This window comes from Notolepis coatsorum (assembly GCF_963971535.1).
Source record: "Notolepis coatsorum genome assembly, chromosome: 17".
Classification (NCBI taxonomy): domain Eukaryota; kingdom Metazoa; phylum Chordata; class Actinopteri; order Aulopiformes; family Paralepididae; genus Notolepis; species Notolepis coatsorum.
The window spans coordinates 85,976,015-85,981,595 of NC_140181.1; positions in this window are offsets into that span (position 1 = coordinate 85,976,015).

A 5,581-nucleotide genomic window follows, 5' to 3' on the forward strand; every position below is an offset into this window, starting at 1 on the left:
CTGTCTGTCTGTCTGTCTGTCTGTCTGTCTGTCTGTCTGTCTGTCTGTCTGTCTGTCTGTCTGTCTGTCTGTCTGTCTGTCTGTCTGTCTGTCTGTCTGTCTGTCTGTCTGTCTGTCTGTCTGTCTGTCTGTCTGTCTGTCTGTCTGTCTGTCTGTCTGTCTGTCTGTCTGTCTGTCTGTCTGTCTGTCTGTCTGTCTGTCTGTCTGTCTGTCTGTCTGTCTGTCTGTCTGTCTGTCTGTCTGTCTGTCTGTCTGTCTGTCTGTCTGTCTGTCTGTCTGTCTGTCTGTCTGTCTGTCTGTCTGTCTGTCTGTCTGTCTGTCTGTCTGTCTGTCTGTCTGTCTGTCTGTCTGTCTGTCTGTCTGTCTGTCTGTCTGTCTGTCTGTCTGTCTGTCTGTCTGTCTGTCTGTCTGTCTGTCTGTCTGTCTGTCTGTCTGTCTGTCTGTCTGTCTGTCTGTCTGTCTGTCTGTCTGTCTGTCTGTCTGTCTGTCTGTCTGTCTGTCTGTCTGTCTGTCTGTCTGTCTGTCTGTCTGTCTGTCTGTCTGTCTGTCTGTCTGTCTGTCTGTCTGTCTGTCTGTCTGTCTGTCTGTCTGTCTGTCTGTCTGTCTGTCTGTCTGTCTGTCTGTCTGTCTGTCTGTCTGTCTGTCTGTCTGTCTGTCTGTCTGTCTGTCTGTCTGTCTGTCTGTCTGTCTGTCTGTCTGTCTGTCTGTCTGTCTGTCTGTCTGTCTGTCTGTCTGTCTGTCTGTCTGTCTGTCTGTCTGTCTGTCTGTCTGTCTGTCTGTCTGTCTGTCTGTCTGTCTGTCTGTCTGTCTGTCTGTCTGTCTGTCTGTCTGTCTGTCTGTCTGTCTGTCTGTCTGTCTGTCTGTCTGTCTGTCTGTCTGTCTGTCTGTCTGTCTGTCTGTCTGTCTGTCTGTCTGTCTGTCTGTCTGTCTGTCTGTCTGTCTGTCTGTCTGTCTGTCTGTCTGTCTGTCTGTCTGTCTGTCTGTCTGTCTGTCTGTCTGTCTGTCTGTCTGTCTGTCTGTCTGTCTGTCTGTCTGTCTGTCTGTCTGTCTGTCTGTCTGTCTCTCTCTCTCTCTCTCTCTCTCTCTCTCTCTTTCTCTCTCTCTCTGTTCGTCTTGCTCGTTCCTCCTCTCTGTGTTTGTCTTGCTCTGTCTGTCTGTCTGTCTGTCTGTCTGTCTGTCTGTCTGTCTGTCTGTCTGTCTGTCTGTCTGTCTGTCTGTCTGTCTGTCTGTCTGTCTGTCTGTCTGTCTGTCTGTCTGTCTGTCTGTCTGTCTGTCTGTCTGTCTGTCTGTCTGTCTGTCTGTCTGTCTGTCTGTCTGTCTGTCTGTCTGTCTGTCTGTCTGTCTGTCTGTCTGTCTGTCTGTCTGTCTGTCTGTCTGTCTGTCTGTCTGTCTGTCTGTCTGTCTGTCTGTCTGTCTGTCTGTCTGTCTGTCTGTCTGTCTGTCTGTCTGTCTGTCTGTCTGTCTGTCTGTCTGTCTGTCTGTCTGTCTGTCTGTCTGTCTGTCTGTCTGTCTGTCTGTCTGTCTGTCTGTCTGTCTGTCTGTCTGTCTGTCTGTCTGTCTGTCTGTCTGTCTGTCTGTCTGTCTGTCTGTCTGTCTGTCTGTCTGTCTGTCTGTCTGTCTGTCTGTCTGTCTGTCTGTCTGTCTGTCTGTCTGTCTGTCTGTCTGTCTGTCTGTCTGTCTGTCTGTCTGTCTGTCTGTCTGTCTGTCTGTCTGTCTGTCTGTCTGTCTGTCTGTCTGTCTGTCTGTCTGTCTGTCTGTCTGTCTGTCTGTCTGTCTGTCTGTCTGTCTGTCTGTCTGTCTGTCTGTCTGTCTGTCTGTCTGTCTGTCTGTCTGTCTGTCTGTCTGTCTGTCTGTCTGTCTGTCTGTCTGTCTGTCTGTCTGTCTGTCTGTCTGTCTGTCTGTCTGTCTGTCTGTCTGTCTGTCTGTCTGTCTGTCTGTCTGTCTGTCTGTCTGTCTGTCTGTCTGTCTGTCTGTCTGTCTGTCTGTCTGTCTGTCTGTCTGTCTGTCTGTCTGTCTGTCTGTCTGTCTGTCTGTCTGTCTGTCTGTCTGTCTGTCTGTCTGTCTGTCTGTCTGTCTGTCTGTCTGTCTGTCTGTCTGTCTGTCTGTCTGTCTGTCTGTCTGTCTGTCTGTCTGTCTGTCTGTCTGTCTGTCTGTCTGTCTGTCTGTCTGTCTGTCTGTCTGTCTGTCTGTCTGTCTGTCTGTCTGTCTGTCTGTCTGTCTGTCTGTCTGTCTGTCTGTCTGTCTGTCTGTCTGTCTGTCTGTCTGTCTGTCTGTCTGTCTGTCTGTCTGTCTGTCTGTCTGTCTGTCTGTCTGTCTGTCTGTCTGTCTGTCTGTCTGTCTGTCTGTCTGTCTGTCTGTCTGTCTGTCTGTCTGTCTGTCTGTCTGTCTGTCTGTCTGTCTGTCTGTCTGTCTGTCTGTCTGTCTGTCTGTCTGTCTGTCTGTCTGTCTGTCTGTCTGTCTGTCTGTCTGTCTGTCTGTCTGTCTGTCTGTCTGTCTGTCTGTCTGTCTGTCTGTCTGTCTGTCTGTCTGTCTGTCTGTCTGTCTGTCTGTCTGTCTGTCTGTCTGTCTGTCTGTCTGTCTGTCTGTCTGTCTGTCTGATTTCTCTGTTACCCCCTCCAGGCCTCAATGATACCAATGATTATGCTGGGGAGAAATGGTACTGAGCGCTAGTACTGGAACTTTTTCATGTGAAGGACCTTGTTACAAGCTAACATAGTCTAAGGGTCCAAACACTAGTTCTAACCTGGAGTGCAGTACAGGGGAAAGCCGAGGGGAAACAGGACAGTTATATTTCATTTATGGCTTTGCGCTCTGCTCTATTGGAACTATCCCTTTAATCATATACTATCATGAAAACTTTCAACCACGTGCACGCACCCACCTGCCTGACCACTCCCACATCCGCTCATATATAAGCGGGGTCATGGCCATACTACCAGCTCCTTCCCTACTTTCACCACGTGAAGTAAGTGTATAGCACCGCTTTAAGTTTAGTGCTAAAAGTAGTTGTTGGTAAAGGAGCTGCGTTGACATTGTTCTTTTGTTTTCTCTCTCTCGCAAATTTTCGGGAAAAGAAAAGGATAATGTCTTCACCACCGGAGAGCTTAGACGATTATCGTTCTGACCTCCACCAGCGCTTCACAGTCGCGGCTTCCTCCGTGCGTCGTGGGGCGTTTCTGGCTCCACGGTTGTGGCAGACAGGTGCGCCTCAGCGGCACATAAGCCAGAGCCGTGAAGTAAAACCCGCTTTTTACACAAACGAGGTTATCGGCTGTGACTGGCGTACAGGATGTAAAGCTATTACCCTAGCAGGTATATGTGCTTTCATGTAGCGCGCTATGCGGCTGGTGTCACGGCTCTGCCTTTTTTATTGCATCGTATCTGGGGTGAGGTGTTGAGAGGGGTGGACAAGGCGGAGAGGTTGTGCCTTTCTACCTATCAGTCTCCCTGACGAGCTAAGAGAGAAAGCTCGTCACAGGGAGGGGGAGGGGGGGGGGTTTCCCTGTTTCCCACACCATATTAGGATAGGTGGGACACGGATTTTCCCCGGCCATGTTGGCCATGAGACATATCTGTGAGTTTCAGGGCCTGTGCTACAGACCGCTGTCATTTTAAAAGCTAGGTGATGCAATGCAGTCGACACTATTTGTTCTTCTGCTCTGCTCTCTATCAGTAATGTTTATTGGGCCGTTTTGTCACTTAGGCTGCGGTTACACTATGGCCAGTTTTCGGGGTCAGTTTTGCTTTTCAGAACGCAACGTAATGGCAGGCAAGTTAGACATCGTTTTTGCCTCCTGAGCACAGTGATGTATATACATGTAGTACAATGCCAAAGCAGTAGGTGGCAGTAGGTGGCGATGTAGTTCAAACATGAAGGCCATTTTCAACCAATCAGAAAAGTTGAATGTGCCAATACACTTCCTGCTAAAAATCAACAATCCACCATCTTTAAATGCCTCGTCTGAGCCATTTAGCCAATGTAGCATTTTTTTTTCAGCAAAGAAAGTGCAATAAAAGTGCAATAAACTAAAACGTTGCTGTATTCCCCAGTGTAACCATGGCCTTAGTCCAATTATTACATGAACATTTTCCAATTGTTTTTACTCACGTTGAGGTCTCTGGGAAAACCGCTGTCTTCCCCTCTTACATAAAGAGCAGAATTGACGCGGTTGTTATTCCCAGGCTCGTCGTGGTGGCGCCCTCTGCGATGTTTTGGATCGACACACGTACCTACCCCCCTCTTAGGACTGGGGGCGGCGGCGTGACAAGGGCACGGGACTGCGCCGGGGCGCAGACAAGTTCTGGACTTTCTGGTAAAATGTGGGACCCTCTCGAAAACGAGATACTGTATCTCAAGTGGTTTTTCCCAATAAAAGAATTTCAATATTTCAATACCCCGAAGGACCCTGAGCTTTCCGGGGGGAAAATGCCAGGGCGGGCCGGACGTCACAGGGGTTGATGTCATGAATGTGTGTGTCATATAGATGCCACTTACTACTACTACTACTACTACTACTACTACTACTACTACTACTACTACTACTACTACTACTACTACTACTACATATTCAAGGCAAGCTCACACACAAAATCCAAAATCAACGACCGAAAAAAAGGAATAGACTGAAGCACATGCTTATTTTTGCCTATCCTTCCCAATTTCTTAAATACTAAATATATTTTAATATAAGAAAGAAAAACTTTAAATATGCTACAAGATCATTTTTGGAAAGAAAAAACAAATGTTTGATGTTTTACTCAAAACTGTACTCCTGAATTATTTTATCCTTTAAGGCTTTTTTAAATCTCCCCTGAGAAGTACACAACTTCAACCCGTCACTAAGGCTATTCCATAATTTAACTCCCAAAATGTGAACACATAGCTTTTACATTAGTTCTTACCTTTTTACATGTTTTAAGAATACATAACCCTCTTAAATTATACTTTTCTTCTCTTGGTTCAAAGAGACATTGAATACAAACTGGTAGGCTTTACTCTTAGCACGAATTTTTTTTTCCAAGGTTTTTATGTACACCATAATAATTATCTACAATTTGTGCAGGACTTTATGAATAATGGATTTGTCGATTCAAGGTAGCTTTGTTTATTATTCTAATAGCTCTTTTCTGTAGTTTAATAATAGGATCTATATTTGTTTTATAAACATTCCCCCAAACCTCAACACAATATGACATGTATGGCACAACAAGTGAAAAATACAATATATGCAAACATTTCTGATTTAACAGCTCCCTTGTTTTGTACAGAATGCAACAGATTTGGCTAATTTACCTTTGATATATTGTATATTGTATAGATCAGAAGTAACATTAAGAAGGTTCACTTACCAGATCAGAAGTAACAGTAAGGGGTTAGCTCACCAGATCAAAAGTAACAGTAAGGTTATCTTACCAGATCAGAAGTAACAGTAAGGCAGTAGCGGCTCGTGGATGCTTCGCCACTAGGGGCGCTATACCAAACATTTTGCAAACATGTACAAGGCACGCATTGGCGAATATTATCACCATTGCCATCGATCAATATCACAGTCAGTCAAATGCAACCACGTTTCCAATAGCC